The sequence below is a fragment of the Oncorhynchus tshawytscha genome, linkage group LG08 (genome assembly GCF_018296145.1).
Source record: "Oncorhynchus tshawytscha isolate Ot180627B linkage group LG08, Otsh_v2.0, whole genome shotgun sequence".
NCBI lineage: Eukaryota > Metazoa > Chordata > Actinopteri > Salmoniformes > Salmonidae > Oncorhynchus > Oncorhynchus tshawytscha.
In genome coordinates this window covers 88,147,753-88,171,583 of record NC_056436.1, presented here as the reverse complement: position 1 = coordinate 88,171,583, position 23,831 = coordinate 88,147,753, and positions in this window count along the sequence as shown.

Genomic DNA, 23,831 nt, shown 5'->3' with positions numbered 1-23,831 from the left:
CCTCCTCCTCCTCCATTCTCCTCCTCCTCCTCCTCCTCCATTCTCCTCCTCTCCTCCTCAATCCTCCTCCTCCTCCTCCATTCTCCTCCTCCTCCTCCTCAAACCTCCTCCTCAATCCTCCTCCTCCTCCTCCTCCATCCTCCTCCTCCTCCTCCTCCTCCATCCTCCCTCCTCCATCCTCCCTTATCCTCCTCCATCCTCCCTCCTCCATCCTCCTCCTCCTCCTTCCGCATCCTCCTCCATCCTCCTCCTCCTCCTTCCTCATCCTCTTCCATCCTCCTCCATCCTCCCTCCTCCTTCCTCCTACTCCTCCTCCATCCTCCTCCTTCAATCCTCCTCCTCTATCCGCCATCCTCCATCCTCCTCATCCACCCTCCTCCATCCTCCATCCTTCTCCTCCTCCTCCATCCTCCTCCTTCTCCTCCTCCATCCTACTCCTCCATCCCCCTCCTCCATCCTCCTCCTCCTTCCACCCTCCTCCTCCATTCTCCTCCTCCTCCACCATCTTCCATCTCCACCTCCTCCATCCTCCTCCTCCTCATCCTCCTTCATCCCCCTCCCCCTCCCCCTCCATCCTCCTCCTCCATCCTCCTCCTCCTCCATCCTCCTCCTCCTCCTCCTCCTCCATCCTCCTCCTCCTCCTCCTCCTCCATCCTCCTCCTCCATCCTCCTCCTCCTCCTCCTCCATCCTCCTCCTCCATCCTCCTCCTCCTCCTCCTCCTCCTCCTCCTCCTCCCATCCTCCATCCTCCTCCATCATCCTCCTCCATCCTCCTCCTCCTCCTCCTCCTCCTCCTCCCTCATCCTCCTCCATCATCCTCCTCCATCCTCCTCCTCCTCCTCCTCCTCCTCCTCCTCCTCCCTCATCCTCCTCCTCCTCCTCCTCCCTCCTCCTCAATCCTCCTCCTCCTCCTCCCTCCTCCTCAATCCTCCTCCTCCTCCTCCATCCTCCTCCTCCTCAAGCCTCCTCCTCCTCCTCCTCCATCCTCCTCCTCCTCCATTCTCCTCCTCCATCCTCCTCCTCCATCCTCCTCCTCCTCCTCCATCCTCTCCTCCTCCATCCTCCATCCTCCATCATCTCCTCCCTCCTCCTCAATCCTCCTCCTCTCCTCCATCCTCCTCCCTCCATCCTCCATCCTCCTCATCCTCCTCCCTCCTCCTCAATCCTCCTCCTCCTCCTTCTCCTCCATCCTCCTCCTCCTATATTCTCCTCCTCCTCTTCCTCAATCCTCCTCCTCAAACCTCCTCCTCCTCCTCCATCCTCCTCCTCCTCCTCCTCCATCCTCCCTCCTCCATCCTCCTCCTCCTCCTCATCCCTCCATCCTCCTCCCATCCTCCTCCTCCTCCTTCCTCATCCTCCTCCATCCTCCTCCTCCTCCTTCCTCATCCTCTTCCATCCTCCTCCATCCTCCCTCCTCCTTCCTCCTACTCCTCCTCCATCCTCCTCCTCCATCCTCAATCTCCTCCTCCTCCATCCTCCATCATCATCCTCCTCCTCCCTCCTCCCTCCTCCGCCATCCTCCTCCTTCAATCTTCCTCCTATATCCACCATCCTCCATCCTCCTCCTCCATCCTCCTCCATCCTCCTCCCTCCCCCTCCTCCTCCCTCCTCCCTCCTCCGCCATCCTCCTCCTTCAATCCTCCTCCTCTATCCGCCATCCTCCATCCTCCTCATCAACCCTCCTCCATCCTCCATCCTTCTCCTCCTCCTCCATCCTTCTCCTCCTACTCCATCCTCCAACCTCCTCCATCCTCCTCCTCCTTCCACCCTACTCCTCCATTCTCCTCCTCCTCCACCATCTTCCATCTCCGCCTCCTCCATCCTCCTCCTCCTCATCCTCCTCCATCCCCCCTCCCCTCCATCCTCCTCCATCCTCCTCCTCAATCCTCCTCCTCAATCCTCCTCCTCCTCCTCCATCCTCCTCCTCCTCCTCCTCCATCCTCCTCCTCCTCCTCCATCCTCCTCCTCCTCCTCCCCCTCATCCTCCTCCATCATCCTCCTCCATCCTCCTCCTCATCCTCCTCCATCTCCATCCTCCTCCTCCTCCTCCATCCTCCTCCTCCTCCCTCCTCCTCAATCCTCCTCCTCCTCCTCCATCCTCCTCCTCCTCCATCCTCCATCCTCCATCCTCCTCCTCCTCCTCCCTCCTCCTCAATCCTCCTCCTCCTCCTCCTCCATCCTCCTCCTCCTCAATCCTCCTCCTCCTCCTCCTCCATCCTCCTCCTCCTCCATTCTCCTCCTCCATCCTCCTCCTCCATTCTCCTCCTCCTCCTCCTCCATCCTCCTCCTCCTCCATCCTCCATCCTCCTCCTCCTCCCTCCTCCTCAATCCTCCTCCTCCTCCTCCTCCATCCTCCTCCTCCTCCATTCTCCTCCTCCTCTTCCTCAATCCTCCTCCTCAATCCTCCTCCTCCTCCTCCATCCTCCTCCTCCTCCTCCATCCTCCCTCCTCCATCCTCCTCCTCCTCCTCCCTCATCCTCCTCCATCCTCCATCCTCCATCCTCCTCCTCCTCCTTCCTCATCCTCCTCCATCCTCCTCCTCCTCCTTCCTCATCCTCTTCCATCCTCCTCCATCCTCCCTCCTCCTTCCTCCTACTCCTCCTCCATCCTCCTCCTCCTCCTCCATCCTCAATCTCCTCCTCCTCCATCCTCCATCATCATCCTCCATCCTCCTCCATCCTCCTCCTCCCTCCTCCCTCCTCTGCCATCCTCCTCCTTCAACCCTCCTCCTCTATCCACCATCCTCCATCCTCCTCCTCCATCCTCCTCCATCCTCCTCCCTCCCCCTCCTCCTCCCTCCTCCCTCCTCCGCCATCCTCCTCCTTCAATCCTCCTCCTCTATCCGCCATCCTCCATCCTCCTCATCAACCCTCCTCCATCCTCCATCCTTCTCCTCCTCCTCCATCCTCCTCCTTCTCCTCCTCCATCCTACTCCTCCATCCCCCTCCTCCATCCTCCTCCTCCTTCCACCCTACTCCTCCATTCTCCTCCTCCTCCACCATCTTCCATCTCCTACTCCTCCATCCTCCTCCTCCTCCATCCTCCTCCATCATCCTGCTCTGCCTCCTCCATCCTCCTCCATCCCCCTCCTCCATCCTCCTCCTCCTCCTCCATCCTCCTCCTCCTCCTCCATCCTCCTCCTCCTGCTCCATCCTCCTACTCCTACTCCTCCTCCATCCTCCATCCTCCATCCTCATCCTCCATCCTCCTCCTCCTCCTCCTCCTCCATCCTCCTACTCCTCCATCCTCCTCCTCCTCCATCCTCCTACTCCTCCTCCATCCTCCATCCTCATCCTCCATCCTCCTCCTCCTCCTCCATCCTCCTCCTCCTCCATCCTCCTCTCCTCCATCCTCCTCCTCCTCCATCCTCCTCCATCATCCTGCTCTGCCTCCTCCATCCTCCTCCATCCCCCTCCTCCATCCTCCTCCTCCTCCTCCATCCTCCTCCTCCTCCTCCATCCTCCTCCATTCCTCTCCTCCATCCTCCTCCTCCTCCATCCTCCTCCTCCTCCTCCTCCTCCTCCATCCTCCTCCATCATCCTGCTCTGCCTCCTCCATCCATCCTCCATCCTCCTCCATCCACCTCCATCCATCCTCCTCCATCCTCCATCCTCCTCCTCCTCCATCCTCCTCCATCCTCCTCCATCCTCCATCCTCCTCCTCCATCCATCCTCCTCCATCCTCCTCCATCCTCCTCCTCCATCCTCCTCCATCCTCCTCCTCCATCCTCCTCCATCCTCCTCCATCCTCTATCCTCCTCCTCCATCCATCCTCCTCTTACTCCTCCATCCTCCTCCATCCTCCTACATCCTCCTCCTCCTCCTCCATCCTCCTCCTCCCCCTCCATCCCCCTCCTCCATCCTGCTCCATCCTCCTCCTCCTACTCCTCCTCCTCCTCCATCCTCCCCTTCCTCCTCCCCTTCCTCCTCCTGCTCCATCCTCCATCCTCTTTGCTCCATTCTCCCTCCTCCTCCATCCTCCTTCCTCCATTCTCCCTCCTCCTCCATCCTCCTTCCTCCATACCCCCTCCTCCTCCATCCTCCTACACCTCCTCCATCCTCCTCCTCCATCCTCCATCATCCTCCTCCATCCTCCTCATCCTCCTCCTCCATCCTCCATCCTCCTCCTCCCCCTCCATCCCCCTCCTCCTCCATCCTCCTCCTCCATCCTCCTCCATCCTCCTCCTCCATCCTCCTCCATCCTGCTCCATCCTCCTCCTCCTACTCCTCCTTCTCCTCCATCCCCCTCCTCCATCCTGCTCCATCCTCCATCCTCATCCTCCATCCTCATCCTCCATCCTCCTCCTCCATCATCCTCCTCCATCCTCCTCCTCCATCCTCCTCCTCCTCCTCATCCTCCATCCTCCTACTCCTCCCCTTCCTCCTCCTCATACTCCTCCTCCTCATCATCCTCCTCCATCCTCCTCCTCCTCCTTCATCCTCCTCCTCCTCATTCTCCTCCTCCTCCTCCTCCTCCTCCATCCTCCTCCATCCTCATCCATCCTCCTCCTCCTCCATCCTCCCTCCTCCATCCTCCTCCTCCTCCTTTTCCATCCCCCTCCTCCTCCTCCTCCTCTTCCATCCTCCTCCTCATACTCCTCCTCCTTCTCCTCCTCCATCCTCCTCCATCCTCATCCATCCTCCTCTTCCTCCTCCTCCTCCTCCTCTTCCATCCCCCTCCTCCTCCTCTTCCATCCCCCTCCTCCCTCCTCCATCCTCCTCCTCCTCCTTTTCCATCCCACTCCTCCTCCTCCTCCTCCTCTTCCATCCCCCTCCTCCATCCTCCATCCTCCTCCTCCTCCTCCATCCTCTCTCCTCCATCTCCATCCTCTCCTCCATCCTCCTCCTCCTCCTCCTCCTCCTCCTCCTCCTCTCTTCCATCCCCCTCCTCCTCCTCCTCCTCCTCCTCCAATCCCCTTCCTCCATCTACCATCCTCCTCCTTCTCTCTCTTTCTTCTGTCCTTCCCTGTTAATTTCCCTTATCCTTTGATATCAGTTATTGGAGTGTATTAATTTTCTTCCAGGTAAGTTCCAACGGTGGCAGCAGGCTTCTCAGTGTCTGAGTCTGGCACCTCTTAAAGGTCATCTCCACGTGGCAGTGTGTGTGTGTGTGTGTGTGTGTGTGTGTGTGTGTGTGTGTGTGTGTGTGTGTGTGTGTGTGTGTGTGTGTGTGTGTGTGTGTGTGTGTGTGTGTGTGTGTGTGACTGTATATCGAGACCTTTGAGTTAGCTGTACTTTCTTAGCCTTTAGTGTAACAGTTCCCAGGTCTTACTAGACACTCTGAAGTTGATTATCTGATCGAAGGTGCCATGTTCAGGGAAAGAGGAGACACACTTACACAAGACGAATCCTTCCAGTACTGTCCCCATCCACCTCTACTGTCCTGACCTTCCAGTACTGTACCCATCCACCTCTACTGTCCTGATCCACCAGTACTGTACCCATCCACCTCTACTGTCCTGATCCACCAGTACTGTACCCATCCACCTCTACTGTCCTGATCCACCAGTACTGTCCCCATCCACCTCTACTGTCCTGATCCACCAGTACTGTACCCATGCACCTCTACTGTCCTGATCCACCAGTACTGTCCCCATCCACCTCTACTGTCCTGATCCTTCCAGTACTGTACCCATCCACCTCTACTGTCCTGATCCACCAGTACTGTACCCATCCACCTCTACTGTCCTGATCCACCAGTACTGTACCCATCCACCTCTACTGTCCTGATCCACCAGTACTGTCCCCATCCACCTCTACTGTCCTGATCCACCAGTACTGTACCCATCCACCTCTACTGTCCTGACCTTCCAGTACTGTCCCCATCCACCTCTACTGTCCTGACCTTCCAGTACTGTACCCATCCACCTCTGCTGTCCTGACCCACCAGTACTGTACCCATCCACCTCTACTGTCCTGATCCACCAGTACTGTACCCATCCACCTCTACTGTCCTGATCCACCAGGACTGTACCCATCCACCTCTACTGTCCTGACCCACCAGTACTGTACCCATCCACCTCTACTGTCCTGATCCACCAGTACTGTACCCATCCACCTCTACTGTCCTGATCCACCAGTACTGTACCCATCCACCTCTACTGTCCTGATCCATCAGTACTGTACCCATCCACCTCTACTGTCCTGATCCACCAGTACTGTACCCATCCACCTCTTCAATTCTGATTCTCCCTCCTCCATCCTCCTCCTCCTCATCCTCCTCCATCCCCCTCATCAAATCTACAGTATATTACACACAGCGCCTTGTCCTCCCAGTACCCTGTCCTCCCAGTACCCTGTCCTCCCATCACCCTGTCCTCCCAGTACCCTGTCCTCTCTGTACCCTGCCCTCCCAGCACCCTGTCCTCCCAGTACCCTGTCCTCTCTGTACCCTGTCCTCCCAGTACCCTGTCCTCCCATCACCCTGTCCTCCCAGTACCCTGTCCTCCCATTACCCTGTCCTCCCAGTACCCTGCCCTCCCAGCACCCTGTCCTCAAATCACCCTGTCCTCCAAGTACCCTGTCCTCCCAGTACCCTGTCCTCAAATCACCCTGTCCTCCCAGTACCCTGTCCTCAAATCACCCTGTCCTCCCAGTACCCTGTCCTCAAATCACCCTGTCCTCCCAGTAACCTGTCCTCCCAGTACTGACTAAAATACAGTAGAATAGAATACAGTATATTAGTAAAGTATTATGTAAGTGTTCCATTATTAAAGTGACCAGTGTTCCATTATTAAAGTGACCAGTGTTCCATTATTAAAGTGACCAGTGTTCCATTATTAAAGTGACCAGTGTTCCATTATTAAAGTGACTAGTTGTCCATGTTTAAATTTACCAGTGTTCCATTATTATAGCGACCAGTGTTCCATGATTAAAGTTACCAGTGTTCCATTATTAAAGTGACCAGTGTTCCATGATTAAAGTGACCAGTGTTCCATTATTAAAGTGACTAGAGTTCCATTATTAAAGTGACCAGTGTTCCATTAATAAAAAGTGACCAGTCAGTGTCCCATTAATAAAGTGACCAGTGTTCCATTATTAAAGTGACCAGTGTTCCATTATTAAAGGGACCAGTGTTCCATTATTATAGTGACCAGTGTTCCATTATTAAAGGGACCAGTGTTCCATTATTATAGTGACCAGTGTTCCATTATTAAAGGGACCAGTGTTCCATTATTAAAGTGACCAGTGTTCCAATATTAAAGTGACCAGTGTTCCATTATTAAAGTGACCAGTGTTCCAATATTAAAGTGACCAGTGTTCCATTATTAAAGGACCAGTGTTCCATTATTAAAGTGACCAGTGTTCCATTACTAAAGTGACCAGTGTTCCATTATTAGAGTGACCAGTGTTCCATTACTAAGTGACCAGTGTTCCATTACTAAGTGACCAGTGTTCCATTATTAGAGTGACCAGTGTTCCATTACTAAGTGACCAGTGTTCCATTATTAAAGTGACTAGTGTTCCATTATTAAAGTGACCAGTGTTCCATTATTAAAGTGACCAGTGTTCCATTACTAAGTGACCAGTGTTCCATTATTAGAGTGACCAGTGTTCCATTACTAAGTGACCAGTGTTCCATTACTAAGTGACCAGTGTTCCATTATTAGAGTGACCAGTGTTCCATTACTAAGTGACCAGTGTTCCATTATTAAAGTGACTAGTGTTCCATTATTACAGTGACCAGTGTTCCATTATTAGAGTGACCAGTGTTCCATTACTAAGTGACCAGTGTTCCATTATTAAAGTGACTAGTGTTCCATTATTAAAGCGACCAGTGTTCCATTATTAAAGTGACCAGTGTTCCATTATTAAGTGACCAGTGTTCCATTATTATAGCGACCAGTGTTCCTTCGTTTTGTTGACGTTGAGGGAGAGGTTGTTTTCCTGGCACCAGTCCCAGAGCCCTCAGGTCCTCCCTGTAGGCTGTCTCATCATTGTTGGTAATCAGGCCTACTACTGCCATGTCGTCTGTAAACTTGATGATTGAGTTGGTGGCGTGTGTGGCCACGCAGTCATGGGTGAACAGGGAGTACAGGAGGGGGCTCAGAACTCACCCTTCTGGGGCCCCAGTGTTGAGGATCAGTGAAGTGGAGGTGTTGTTTCCTACCTTCACCACCTGGGGGGGGACCGTCAGGAAGTCCAGGACCCAGTTGCACTGTAAGGTCTGGAGGGAGGGTGTTGCTGTCTCTATAATGTGTCTGTAGGGAGGGTGTTGCTGTCTCTATAATGTGTCTGTAGGGAGGGTGTTGCTGTCTCCTCTATAATGTGTGTCTGTAGGGAGGGTGTTGCTGTCTCTATAATGTGTGTCTGAAGGGAAGGGAGGGTGTTGCTGTCTCCTCTATAGTGTGTGTCTGTAGGGAGGGTGTTGCTGTCTCCTCTATAATGTGTGTCTGTACGGAGGGTGTTGCTGTCTCTATAATGTGTGTCTAAAGGGAGGGTGTTGCTGTCTCTATAGTGTGTGTCTGTAGGGAGGGTGTTGCTGTCTCCTCTATAATGTGTGTCTGTAGGGAGGGTGTTGCTGTCTCCTCTATAATGTGTCTGTAGGGAGGGTGTTGCTGTCTGTTGCTGTCTCTATAATGTGTGTCTGAAGGGAGGGTGTTGCTGTCTCTATAACGTGTCTGTAGGGAGGGTGTTGCTGTCTCTATAATGTGTGTCTGAAGGGAGGGTGTTGCTGTCTCTATAATGTGTGTCTGTAGGGAGGGTGTTGCTGTCTCTGTAGGGAGGGTGTTGCTGTCTCTATAATGTGTCTGTAGGGAGGGTGTTGCTGTCTCTAATGTGTGTCTGTAGGGAGGGTGTTGCTGTCTCCTCTATAATGTGTGTCTGTAGGGAGGGTGTTGCTGTCTCTCTATAATGTGTCTGTAGGGAGGGTGTTGCTGTCTCTATAATGTGTGTCTGTAGGGAGGGTGTTGCTGTCTCCTCTATAATGTGTGTCTGAAGGGAGGGTGTTGCTGTCTCCTCTATAATGTGTCTGTAGGGAGGGTGTTGCTGTCTCTATAATGTGTCTGTAGGGAGGGTGTTGCTGTCTCCTCTATAATTTGTGTCTATAGGGAGGGTGTTGCGGTCAAATCTAATCAAATCAAATGTATTTATATAGCCCTTCGTACATCAGCTGATATCTCAAAGTGCTGTACAGAAACCCAGTCTAAAACCCCAAACAGCAAGCAATGCAGGTGTAGAAGCACGGTGGCTAGGAAAAACTCACTAGAAAGGCCAAAACGTAGGAAGAAACCTAGAGAGGAACCAGGCTATGTGGGGTGGCCAGTCCTCTTCTGGCTGTGCCGGGTGGAGATTATAACAGAACATGGCCAAGATGTTCAAATGTTCATAAATGACCAGCATGGTCCAATAATAATAAGGCAGAACAGTTGAAACCGGAGCAGCAGCACGGCCAGGTGGACTGGGGACAGCAAGGAGTCATCATGTCAGGTAGTCCTGAGGCATGGTCCTAGGGCTCAGGTCCTCCGAGAGAAAGAAAGAGAGAAGGAGAGAATTAGAGAACGCACACTTAAATTCACACAGGACACCGAATAGGACAGGAGAAGTACTCCAGATATAACAAACTGACCCTAGGCCCCCGACACATAAACTACTGCAGCATAAATACTGGAGGCTGAGACAGGAGGGGTCAGGAGACACTGTGGCCCCATCCGAGGACACCCCCGGACAGGGCCAAACAGGAAGGATATAACCCCACCCACTTTGCCAAAGCACAGCCCCCACACCACTAGAGGGATATCTTCAACCACCAACTTACCATCCTGAGACAAGGCTGAGTATAGCCCATAAAGATCTACGCCACGGTACAACCATAGGGGGCCCTGGTAAAGTAGTGCACTATGACCCCTGGTAAAGTAGTGCACTATGACCCTATGGGGCCTGGTAAAGTAGTGCAATGTGGTCCCAGGCTGTGAAGGCTCCATAAGGGTTTGTGGTACCAGGTAACGGCTGTGAAGGCTCCATAGGGGTTTGTGGTACCAGGTAACGGCTGTGAAGGCTCCATAGGGGTTTGTGGTACCAGGTAACGGCTGTGAAGGCTCCATAGGGGTTTGTGGTACCAGGTAACAGCTGTGTAGGCTCCATAAGGGTTTGTGGTACCAGGTAACGGCTGTGAAGGCTCCATAAGGGTTTGTGGTACCAGGTAACGGCAGTGTAGGCTCCATAAGGGTTTGTGGTACCAGGTAACGGCTGTGAAGGCTCCATAGGGGTTTGTGGTACCAGGTAACGGCTGTGTAGGCTCCATAGGGGTTTGTGGTACCAGGTAATGGCTGTGAAGGCTCCATAAGGGTTTGTGGTACTAGGTAACGGCTGTGAAGGCTCCATATGGGTTTGTGGTACCAGGTAACGGCTGTGAAGGCTCCATAAGGGTTTGTGGTACCAGGTAAAGCTGTGAAGGCTCCATAAGGGTTTGTGGTACCAGGTAACGGCTGTGAAGGCTGTGAAGGCTCCATAAGGGTTTGTGGTACCAGGTAACGGCTGTGAAGGCTCCATAAGGGTTTGTGGTACCAGGTAACGGCTGTGAAGGCTGTGAAGACTCCATAGGGGTTGGTGGTACCAGGTAACGGCTGTGAAGGCAGTGTAGGCTCCATAGGGGTTTGTAGTACCAGGTAACGGCTGTGAAGGCTCCATAAGGGTTTGTGGTACCAGGTAACGGCTGTGAAGGCTGTGTAGGCTCCATAGGGGTTTGTGGTACCAGGTAACGGCTGTGAAGGCTCCATATGGGTTTGTGGTACCAGGTAACGGCTGTGAAACGCTGTGAAGACTCCATAAGGGTTTGTGGTACCAGCTAACGGCTGTGAAGGCTCCATAGGGGTTTGTGGTACCAGCTAACGGCTGTGAAGGCTCCATATGGGTTTGTGGTACTAGGTAACGGCTGTGAAGGCTCCATATGGGTTTGTGGTACCAGGTAACGGCTGTGAAGGCTCCATATGGGTTTGTGGTACCAGGTAACGGCTGTGAAGGCTCCATAAGGGTTTGTGGTACCAGGTAACGGCTGTGAATACTGTGAAGGCTCCGTTCAAATCACCAATCAGATGGACACCTCTCATTCAAATCACCAATCAGATGGACACCTCTCATTCAAATCACCAATCAGATGGACACCTCTCATTCAAATCACCAATCAGATGGACACCTCTCATTCAAATCACCAATCAGATGGACACCTCTCATTCAAATCACCAATCAGATGGACACCTCTCATTCAAGTCACCTTGACTGTCCTTTCCGTTGTTTCATATCAAACTAATGTAAATCTCACTGCTGTCTACAAAATGTGATTTTCTGCATGAGTGGCCTTAGAATAAATCTCACAGGCCGGTTGGATGCTAGCCTCCTTTACCGCCTCATCCACCTTCACCCTGATTGCTCTGTTCAAAAGTAGTGCCATTTAGGAGGCAGACATTAACTGTCTGAAGAGTCCTGTTGTTTCGAATGGAAATAGTAAAGATTCTATCATGTTGCTGTTTGTGTTGTTTTGTTGCCCTTGGCGCCTTAGGAAAGCTGGTGTGGAGGGTGCTAGTTTCATTTTCCTCCTCATACACCTTCATCTTCGACTGTGTTTGACACACTACTTCACCACCTTTATCTAGGAATAGGGTGCATGGGCCCTGGTCAAAAGGAATCCCCTACATAGGGAATAGGGTGCATGGGCCCTGGTCAAAAGGAATCCTCTACATAGGGAATAGGGTGCATGTACCCTGGTCAAAAGGAATCCCCTACATAGGGAATAGGGTGCATGTACCCTGGTCAAAAGGAATCCCCTACATAGGGAATAGGGTGCATGGGCCCTGGTCAAAAGGAATCCCCTACATAGGGAATAGGGTGCATGGGCCCTGGTCAAAAGGAATCCCCTACATAGGGAATAGGGTGCATGGGCCCTGGTCAAAAGGAATCCCCTACATAGGGAATAGGGTGCATGGGCCCTGGTCAAAAGGAATCCCCTACATAGGGAATAGGGTGCATGGGCACTGGTTGTAGTGCCCTATATTGTGTCTTATGTTAGGTTAGGTTAGATTGGAATTGTTAGTTAGATTACTCGTTGGTTATTACTGCATTGTCGGAACTAGAAGCACAAGCATTTCGCTACACTCGCATTAACATCTGCTAACCATGTGTATGTGACAAAAACATTTGATTTGATTTGATTTGGAATAGGGTGCATGGGCACTGGTTGTAGTGCCCTAAATTGTGTCCTACGTAGGGAATAGGGTGCCAGTTCAGACTCACCCTGCTGTCCGGTTCGATTTTCTAGGGTCAAAGTTTAACTAGAGGTACTTATCAAATCAAATATTCTAAAGCAAGTCCTGCTCTGTGTTGCTTCTCGTTTGTTTGTTTACTTATTCATATTTGTTTTTCCGCGGCTACTCTCATTCCCCCCTAAGTTAACGTTGCTTTCTTCTTTCGTCCTCGTCAGCAGATATGAGCTAAATCATCCCCTCAGGGAACCAACTAGGTCACGTAGTTAGTGTGTTTGTTACGTCCCAAAATGCACCCTGTTCCCTTTTATAGGGCAACGTTGAAATCTAAAGCACTTCCAAGTGGTGTGTGTATTTAAACCTATATTGTATTTTACATAGTTCATATGGTGAATAATGAGCCCTTGGTCAAAAAGTAGTGTACTACATAGGGAATAGGGTGCCACCCTTGGTCTAAAGTAGTGTACTATATAGGTAATAGGGTGCCATTTGTTCCTCTCTCCTGGAAATAGCACCTTGTTTCCTTTTCTTTATTTTTCTTTAATCTCCAGTTCTTTTTTTAACACAGCTAATAGACTTCCCGAGATACTTAACAGTGTTTTAACGCCAACGTGGAAATCTAAAGCACCTCCAAGTGGTGTGTGTTTGGAAACGTATACTGTACTTTACACAGTTAATGTGGTGAATAATGAGCCCTGTTGGAATTATCATGGAAACTTTAATGTAGCACGGCTTTAATTTTAGTTCATTTAAAATCCCAGGAAATAAAGAGGGCCATCACGTATTTTTAATGTGGTCCAATACGATACGCATCTCTCCTGGAGCTAGATGAGGTAAACGGGCTTTTGGGGAACATTGGAGGACAAATGATATGTTCCATTATGTATCAAATCAATCAAATGTATTTTATAAAGCCCTTTTTATTTCAGCCGAAACCCAGCCTAAAACCCCAAACAACAAACAATGCAGTATACCACTAATACTGCAGTATACCACTAATACTGCAAACAACGCAGATATACCACTAATACTGCAGTATACCACTAATACTGCAAACAATGCAGATATACTACTAATACTGCAGTATACCGCTAATACTGCAAACAACGCAGATATACCACTAATACTGCAAACAATGCAGTATACCACTAATACTGCAGTATACCACTAATACTGCAAACAACGCAGATATACCACTAATACTGCAGTATACCACTAATACTGCAAACAATGCAGATATACTACTAATACTGCAGTATACCACTAATACTGCAAACAATGCAGATATACCACTAATACTGCAGTATACCACTAATACTGCAAACAATGCAGATATACTACTAATACTGCAGTATACCTCTAATACTGCAAACAACGCAGATATACCACTAATACTGCAAACAATGCAGTATACCACTAATACTGCAGTATACCACTAATACTGCAAACAATGCAGTATACCACTAATGCTGCAGATATACCACTAATACTGCAGATATACCGCTAATACTGCAGATATACCACTAATGCTGCAGATATACCACTAATTTAACTGTAACCATGAGGTTTAAAATGTTACAGCAGTTATAAGAGGTTTTAAACCAACTCTGTACTTTCCGTAGTTCATGTGGTGCATGTACTGTGGAATTATCACGAAGACTTTCATTTGGTCTGTAGCCTACGTGGTAAACGGGTTTGGAACAAGATGCTCAACATTATTTAACGAGTTCCAAAATGGCACCCTATTCCCTTTACAGTGCACTACTTTAGACCAGGACCCTGGTAAGCAGTAGTGGACTACATAGGGAATAGGGTGCAATTTGCAGGTGCACGTTGTTCTCTGAAGTACATACCACTAATAAAACACATGGTGTGGGAGGACTAATTAGCTATACATTTTAGGTTAGACTCTCAGTACAGCAGCACTAACATGAACATGTAGAGCAGTAAATCTTTCTGTATAGGCACTTTGTGACATCAGCTGAAGTAAAAAAGGGACAAAATAGAATAATTACGAAATGAAAGACTTAAAGAAGTGTCACTGCTATTTAGTAACCACAGAAAAACACTTAAAGAAATTAAATTAGTTCCAACATAAAAAAAGACAAATATTTATATCCATAGAGGTAATTAAAATTCCACTAATTGGATGGAAGAAAGTCTTAATGAACATATTTTATTATATTGTTGCAAACTGAAAAAACTATCCTAGACATTAGATTAGAACACGCAAGACGTAACTTTAAACCCTGACTTTATGTTGCTAATGTATTACTGTTGGAAGGCTAGTCAGTCCACACTGAAAGTGTATTAAAATTTCACGAATTGAATGAGAATTTTTATAAACATATTTCTTTGGATTTCTTTTAATGTATCCGACTGTTATTTTACTAAGATCCTCCACAGACCTTTTAAAACCTAGGGAAAACACTGTAAACACTATACAGCCTTTACCACTGTAAACTGGGGTAGTCTACAGTTCCACTGGGGTAGCCTGGGGTAGTCTACAGTTCAACTGGGGTAGTCTACAGTTCAACTGGGGTAGTCTACAGTTCAACTGGGGTAGTCTACAGTTCAACTGGGGTAGTCTACAGTTCCACTGGGGTAGTCTACAGTTCCACTGGGGTAGTCTACAGTTCAACTGGGGTAGTCTACAGTTCAACTGGGGTAGTCTACCGTTCCACTGGGGTAGTCTACAGTTCCACTGGGGTAGTCTACAGTTCCACTGGGGTAGTCTACAGTTCCACTGGGGTAGTCTACAGTTCCACTGGGGTAGTCTACAGTTCAACTGGGGTAGTCTACAGTTCCACTGGGGTAGTCTACAGTTCCACTGGGGTAGCCTACAGTTCCACTGGGGTAGTCTACAGTTCCACTGGGGTAGTCTACAGTCTCAGTTCCACTGGGGTAGTCTACAGTTCAGCTGGGGTAGTCTACAGTTCCACTGGGGTAGTCTACAGTTCCACTGGGGTAGTCTACAGTTCCACTGGGGTAGTCTACAGTTCCACTGGGGTAGCCTACAGTTCCACTGGGGTAGTCTTCCACTGGGGTAGTTCCACTGGGGTAGTCTACAGTTCCACTGGGGTAGTCTACAGTTCCACTGGGGTAGTCTACAGTTCCACTGGGGTAGTCTACAGTTCCACTGGGGTACTCCTGGGGTAGTTCCACTGGGGTAGCCTGGGGTAGTCTACAGTTCCACTGGGGTAGTCTACAGTTCCACTGGGGTAGCCTACAGTAACACTGGGGTAGTCTGGGGTAGTCTACAGTTCCACTGGGGTAGTCTACAGTTCAACTGGGGTAGTCTACAGTTCCACTGGGGTAGTCTACAGTTCCACTGGGGTAGTCTACAGTTCCACTGGGGTAGCCTGGGGTAGTCTACAGTTCCACTGGGGTAGTCTACAGTTCCACTGGGGTAGTCTACAGTTTCACTGGGGTAGTCTACAGTTCCACTGGGGTAGCCTGGGGGGGTAGCCTGGGGTATCTACAGTTCCACTGGGGTAGTCTCCACTGGGGTAGTCTACAGTTCCACTGGGGTAGTCTACAGTTCCACTGGGGTAGTCTACAGTTCCACTGGGGTAGTCTACAGTTCCACTGGGGTAGCCTGGGGTAGTTCCACTGGGGTAGCCTACAGTTCCACTGGGGTAGTCTACAGTTCCACTGGGGTAGTCTACAGTTCCACTGGGGTAGTCTACAGTTCCACTGGGGTAGTTCCACTGGGGTAGTCCTTCCACAGTTCCACTGGGGTAGTCTACAGTTCCACTGGGGTAGTCCACAGTTCCACTGGGGTAGTCTACAGTTCCACTGGGGTAGTTCTGGGGTAGTCAGTTCCACTGGGGTAGTTCCACTGGGGTAGTCTACAGTTCCACTGGGGTAGTCTACAGTTCCACTGGGGTAGTCTACAGTTTTCACTGGGGTAGTCTACAGTTCCACTGGGGTAGTCTACAGTTCCACTGGGGTAGGGTTCACACTGGGGTAGCCTGGGGTAGCAGTTCCACTGGGGTAGTCTACAGTTCCACTGGGGTAGCCACTACAGTTCCACTGGGGTAGTGGGGTAGTCTACAGTTCCACTGGGGTAGTCTACAGTTCCACTGGGGTAGTCTACAGTTCCACTGGGGTAGTCTACAGTTCCACTGGGGTAGCCTACAGTTCCACTGGGGTAGTCTACAGTTCCACTGGGGTAGCCAGTTCCACTGGGGTAGTCTACAGTTCCACTGGGGTAGCCTACAGTTCAACTGGGGTAGTCTACAGTTCCACTGGGGTAGCCTCAGTTCCACTGGGGTAGTCTACAGTTCCACTGGGGTAGCCTGGGGTAGTCTACAGTTCCACTGGGGTAGTCTACAGTTCCACTGGGGTAGTCTACAGTTCCACTGGGGTAGTCTTCCACTGTTCCACTGGGGTAGCCTACAGTTCCACTGGGGTAGTCTACAGTTCCACTGGGGTAGTCACTGGGGTAGCTGGGGTAGCCTACAGTTCCACTGGGGTAGCCTGGGGTATCCTACAGTTCCACTGGGGTAGTCTACAGTTCTACTGGGGTAGTCTACAGTTCCACTGGGGAAGTCTACAGTTCCACTGGGGTAGTCTACAGTTCCACTGGGGTAGCCTACAGTTCCACTGGGGTAGCCTGGGGTAGTCTACAGTTCCACTGGGGTAGCCTACAGTTCAACTGGGGTAGCCTACAGTTCCACTGGGGTAGCCTACAGTTCCACTGGGGTAGCCTACAGTTCTACTGGGGTAGCCTGGAATAGTCTACAGTTCCACTGGGGTAGTCTACAGTTCTACTGGGGTAGCCTAGGGGGTAGTCTACAGTTCCACTGGGGTAGTCTACAGTTCCACTGGGGTAGTCTACAGTTCCACTGGGGTAGCCTGGGGTAGCCTTCCACAGTTCCACTGGGGTAGTCTACAGTTCCACTGGGGTAGCCTGGGGTAGCCTACAGTTCCACTGGGGTAGCCTACAGTTCCACTGGGGTAGCCTGGGGTAGTCTACAGTTCCACTGGGGTAGTCTACAGTTCCACTGGGGTAGTCTACAGTTCCACTGGGGTAGTCTACAGTTCCACTGGGGTAGCCTGGGGTATCCTACAGTTCCACTGGGGTAGTCTACAGTTCTACTGGGGTAGCCTGGGGTGGTTTACAGTTCCACTGGGGTAGTCTACAGTTCCACTGGGGTAGTCTACAGTTCCACTGGGGTAGCCTGGGGTAGCCTACAGTTCCACTGGGGTAGTCTACAGTTCCACTGGGGTAGCCTGGGGTAGTCTACAGTTCCACTGGGGTAGCCTGGGGTAGTCTACAGTTCCACTGGGGTAGTCTACAGTTCCACTGGGGTAGCCCACTGTTCAACTGGGGTAGTCTACAGTTCAACTGGGGTAGTCTACAGTTCCACTGGGGTAGCCTACAGTTCCACTGGGGTAGTCCACAGTTCCACTGGGGTAGTCTACAGTTCCACTGGGGTAGTCTACAGTTCCACTGGGGTAGTCTACAGTTCCACTGGGGTAGTCTACAGTTCAACTGGGGTAGTCTTCCACAGTTCAACTGGGGTAGTAGTCTACAGTTCCACTGGGGTAGTCTACAGTTCCACTGGGGTAGTCTACAGTTCCACTGGGGTAGCCTACAGTTCCACTGGGGTAGTCTAGTTCCACTGGGGTAGTCTACAGTTCCACTGGGGTAGCCTACAGTTCCACTGGGGTAGCCTACAGTTCCACTGGGGTTCTACAGTTCCACTGGGGTAGTCTACAGTTCTACTGGGGTAGCCTGGAATAGTCTACAGTTCCACTGGGGTAGTCTACAGTTCCACTGGGGTAGCCTAGGGTAGTCTACAGTTCCACTGGGGTAGTCTACAGTTCCACTGGGGTAGTCTACAGTTCCACTGGGGTAGCCACTGGGGTAGCCTACAGTTCCACTGGGGTAGTCTACAGTTCCACTGGGGTAGCCTGGGGTAGCCTACAGTTCCACTGGGGTAGCCTACAGTTCCACTGGGGTAGTCTACAGTTCCACTGGGGTAGCTACAGTTCCACTGGGGTAGCCTGGGGTAGTCTACAGTTCCACTGGGGTAGTCTACAGTTCTGGGGTAGTCTACAGTTCCACTGGGGTAGTCTACAGTTCCACTGGGGTAGTCTACAGTTCCACTGGGGTAGCTACAGTTCCACTGGGGTAGTCTACAGTTCCACTGGGGTAGCCTACAGTTCCACTGGGGTAGCCTACAGTTCCACTGGGGTAGCCTACAGTTCCACTGGGGTAGCCTGGTTCTACTGGGGTAGCCTGGAATAGTCTACAGTTCCACTGGGGTAGTCTACAGTTCTACTGGGGTAGCCTTCCACTGGGGTAGTCTACAGTTCCACTGGGGTAGTCTACAGTTCCACTGGGGTAGTCTACAGTTCCACTGGGGTAGCCTACAGTTCAACTGGGGTAGCCTACAGTTCCACTGGGGTAGCCTACAGTTCCACTGGGGTAGCCTACAGTTCTACTGGGGTAGCCTGGAATAGTCTACAGTCCACTGGGTTCCACTGGGGTAGTCTACAGTTCTACTGGGGTAGTCTAGTTCCACTGGGGTAGTCTACAGTTCACTGGGGTAGTTTCCACTGGGGTAGTCTACAGTTCCACTGGGGTAGCCTACAGTTCCACTGGGGTAGCCTGGGGGGTAGCCTACAGTTCCACTGGGGTAGCCTACAGTTCCACTGGGGTAGTCTACAGTTCCACTGGGGTAGTCTACAGTTCCACTGGGGTAGCCTGGGGTATCTACAGTTCCACTGGGGTAGTCTACAGTTCCACTGGGGTAGTCTACAGTTCCACTGGGGAAGTCTGGGGTAGTCTACAGTTCCACTGGGGTAGTCTACAGTTCCACTGGGGTAGCCTACAGTTCCACTGGGGTGGGGGGTAGTCTACAGTTCCACTGGGGTAGCCTACAGTTCCACTGGGGTAGCCTACAGTTCCACTGGGGTAGCCTACAGTTCCACTGGGGTAGCCTACAGTTCTGGGGTAGCCTGGAATAGTCTACAGTTCCACTGGGGTAGTCTACAGTTCTACTGGGGTAGCCTACTGGGGTAGTCTACAGTTCCACTGGGGTAGTCTACAGTTCCACTGGGGTAGTCTACAGTTCCACTGGGGTTCCTGGGGTAGTCTACAGTTCCACTGGGGTAGCCTCTACAGTTCCACTGGGGTAGCCTGGGGTAGCCTACAGTTCCACTGGGGTAGGGGGTAGTCTACAGTTCCACTGGGGTAGTCTACAGTTCCACTGGGGTAGTCTACAGTTCCACTGGGGTAGTCTACAGTTCCACTGGGGTAGCCTGGGGTAGCCTTCCACTGGGGTAGTCAGTTCCACTGGGGTAGTCTACAGTTCCACTGGGGTAGGGGGTAGTCTACAGTTCCACTGGGGTAGTCTACAGTTCCACTGGGGTAGTCTACAGTTCCACTGGGGTAGCCTACAGTTCCACTGGGGTAGCCTACAGTTCCACTGGGGTAGTCTACAGTTCCACTGGGGTAGCCTGGGGTAGTCTACACTGGGGTAGTTCAGTTCCACTGGGGTAGTCTACAGTTCCACTGGGGTAGCTACAGTTCCACTGGGGTAGCCTACAGTTCCACTGGGGTAGTCTACAGTTCCACTGGGGTAGTCTACAGTTCCACTGGGGTAGTCTACAGTTCCACTGGGGTAGTCTACAGTTCCACTGGGGTAGTCTGTTCCACTGGGGTAGTCTACAGTTCCACTGGGGTAGTCTACAGTTCCACTGGGGTAGTCTACAGTTCCACTGGGGTTCCACTGGGGTAGTCTACAGTTCCACTGGGGTAGTCTACAGTTCAGTTCCACTGGGGTAGTCTACAGTTCCACTGGGGTAGTCTACAGTTCCACTGGGGTAGCCTGGGGTAGTCTACAGTTCCACTGGGGTAGTCTACAGTTCCACTGGGGTAGTTCTGGGGTACAGTTCCACTGGGGTAGTCTACAGTTCCACTGGGGTAGTCTACAGTTCCACTGGGGTAGTCTACAGTTCCACTGGGGTAGTCTACAGTTCCACTGGGGTAGTCTACAGTTCAGTTCCACTGGGGTAGTCTACAGTTCCACTGGGGTAGTCTACAGTTCCACTGGGGTAGTCCTACAGTTCCACTGGGGTAGTCTACAGTTCCACTGGGGTAGTCTACAGTTCCACTGGGGTAGTCTACAGTTCCACTGGGGTAGTCTACAGTTCCACTGGGGTAGTCTACAGTTCCACTGGGGTAGTCTACAGTTCCACTGGGGTAGTCTACAGTTCCACTGGGGTAGTCTACAGTTCCACTGGGGTAGTCTACAGTTCCACTGGGGTAGTCTACAGTTCCACTGGGGTAGCCTACAGTTCCACTGGGGTAGTCTACAGTTCCACTGGGGTAGTCTACAGTTCCACTGGGGTAGCCTCTACAGTTCCACTGGGGTAGTCTACAGTTCCACTGGGGTAGTCTACAGTTCCACTGGGGTAGTCTACAGTTCCACTGGGGTAGCCTGGGGGGTAGTCTACAGTTCCACTGGGGTAGCCTACAGTTCACTGGGGTAGCCTACAGTTCCACTGGGGTAGCCTACAGTTCCACTGGGGTAGCCTACAGTTCTACTGGGGTAGCCTGGTTCCATAGTCTACAGTTCCACTGGGGTAGTCTACAGTTCTACTGGGGTAGCCTACTGGGGTAGTCTACAGTTCCACTGGGGTAGTCTACAGTTCCACTGGGGTAGTCTACAGTTCCACTGGGGTAGCCTGGGGTAGCCTACAGTTCCACTGGGGTAGTCTACAGTTCCACTGGGGTAGCCTGGGGTAGCCTACAGTTCCACTGGGGTAGCCTACAGTTCCACTGGGGTAGTCTACAGTTCCACTGGGGTAGTCTACAGTTCCACTGGGGTAGCCTGGGGTATCCTACAGTTCCACTGGGGTAGTCTACAGTTCTACTGGGGTAGTCTACAGTTCCACTGGGGTAGTCTACAGTTCCACTGGGGTAGTCTACAGTTCCACTGGGGTAGCCTACAGTTCCACTGGGGTAGCCTGGGGTAGTCTACAGTTCCACTGGGGTAGCCTACAGTTCAACTGGGGTAGCCTACAGTTCCACTGGGGTAGCCTACAGTTCCACTAGGGTAGCCTACAGTTCTACTGGGGTAGCATGGAATAGTCTACAGTTCCACTGGGGTAGTCTACAGTTCTACTGGGGTAGCCTAGGGTAGTCTACAGTTCCACTGGGGTAGCCTACAGTTCCACTGGGGTAGTCTACAGTTCCACTGGGGTAGCCTGGGGTAGCCTACAGTTCCACTGGGGTAGTCTACAGTTCCACTGGGGTAGCCTGGGGGTAGCCTACAGTTCCACTGGGGTAGCCTACAGTTCCACTGGGGTAGCCTGGGGTAGTCTACAGTTCCACTGGGGTAGTCTACAGTTCCACTGGGGTAGTCTACAGTTCCACTGGGGTAGTCTACAGTTCCACTGGGGTAGCCTGGGGTATCCTACAGTTCCACTGGGGTAGTCTACAGTTCTACTGGGGTAGTCTGGGGTGGTTTACAGTTCCACTGGGGTAGTCTACAGTTCCACTGGGGTAGTCTACAGTTCCACTGGGGTAGCCTGGGGTAGCCTACAGTTCCACTGGGGTAGTCTACAGTTCCACTGGGGTAGCCTGGGGTAGTCTACAGTTCCACTGGGGTAGCCTGGGGTAGTCTACAGTTCCACTGGGGTAGTCTACAGTTCCACTGGGGTAGCCTTCCACAGTTCCACTGGGGTAGTCTACAGTTCCACTGGGGTAGTCTACAGTTCCACTGGGGTAGTCTACAGTTCCACTGGGGTAGTCTACAGTTCCACTGGGGTAGTCTACAGTTCCACTGGGGTAGTCTACAGTTCCACTGGGGTAGTCTACAGTTCCACTGGGGTAGTCTACAGTTCCACTGGGGTAGTCTACAGTTCAACTGGGGTAGTCTACAGTTCAACTGGGGTAGTCTACAGTTCCACTGGGGTAGTCTACAGTTCCACTGGGGTAGTCTACAGTTCCACTGGGGTAGCCTACAGTTCCACTGGGGTAGTCTACAGTTCCACTGGGGTAGTCTACAGTTCCACTGGGGTAGTCTACAGTTCCACTGGGTAGCCTAGCCTGGGGTAGTCTACAGTTCCACTGGGGTAGTCTACAGTTCCACTGGGGTAGTCTACAGTTCCACTGGGGTAGTCTACAGTTCCACTGGGGTAGCCTACAGTTCCACTGGGGTAGCCTGGGGTAGTCTACAGTTCCACTGGGGTAGCCTGGGGTTCAACTGGGGTAGCCTACAGTTCCACTGGGGTAGCCTACAGTTCCACTGGGGTAGCCTTCCACTGGGGTAGTTCTACTGGGGTAGCCTGGGGTAGTCTACAGTTCCACTGGGGTAGTCTACAGTTCTGGGGTACTGGGGTAGCCTAGGGTAGTCTACAGTTCCACTGGGGTAGTCTACAGTTCCACTGGGGTAGTCTACAGTTCCACTGGGGTAGTGGGGTCCCACTGGGGTAGTCTACAGTTCCACTGGGGTAGCCTGGGGTAGTCCTACAGTTCCACTGGGGTAGCCTACAGTTCCACTGGGGTAGCCTGGGGTAGTCTACAGTTCCACTGGGGTAGTCTACAGTTCCACTGGGGTAGTCTACAGTTCCACTGGGGTAGTCTACAGTTCCACTGGGGTAGCCTGGGGTAGTCCTACAGTTCCACTGGGGTAGTCTACAGTTCTACTGGGGTAGCCTGGGGTGGTTTACAGTTCCACTGGGGTAGTCTACAGTTCCACTGGGGTAGTCTGGGGTTCCACTGGGGTAGCCTGGGGTCTACAGTTCCACTGGGGTAGTTCCACTGGGGTAGTTCCACTGGGGCCTAGTCTACAGTTCCACTGGGGTAGCCTGGGGTAGTCTACAGTTCCACTGGGGTAGTCTACAGTTCCACTGGGGTAGCCTGGGGTAGCCTCTACAGTTCCACTGGGGTAGTCTACTGGGGTAGTTCCACTGGGGTAGTCTACAGTTCCACTGGGGTAGTCTACAGTTCCACTGGGGTAGCCTACAGTTCCACTGGGGTAGTCTACAGTTCCACTGGGGTAGTCTACAGTTCCACTGGGGTAGTCTACAGTTCCACTGGGGTAGCCTGGGGTAGTCTACACTGTTCCACTGGGGTAGTCTACAGTTCCACTGGGGTAGTCTACAGTTCCACTGGGGTAGTCACTGGGGTAGTCTACAGTTCCACTGGGGTAGTCTACAGTTCCACTGGGGTAGCCTGGGGTAGCTACAGTTCCACTGGGGTAGTCTACAGTTCCACTGGGGTAGTCTACAGTTCCACTGGGGTAGTTCTGGGGTAGTCTACAGTTCCACTGGGGTAGTCTACAGTTCCACTGGGGTAGTCTACAGTTCCACTGGGGTAGTGGGGTAGTCTACAGTTCCACTGGGGTAGTCTACAGTTCCACTGGGGTAGCCTACAGTTCCACTGGGGTAGTCTACAGTTCCACTGGGGTAGTCTACAGTTCCACTGGGGTAGTCTACAGTTCCACTGGGGTAGTTCTACAGTTCCACTGGGGTAGCCTACAGTTCCACTGGGGTAGCCTACAGTTCTACTGGGGTAGCCTGGAATAGTCTACAGTTCCACTGGGGTAGTCTACAGTTCTACTGGGGTAGCCTAGGGTAGTCTACAGTTCCACTGGGGTAGTCTACAGTTCCA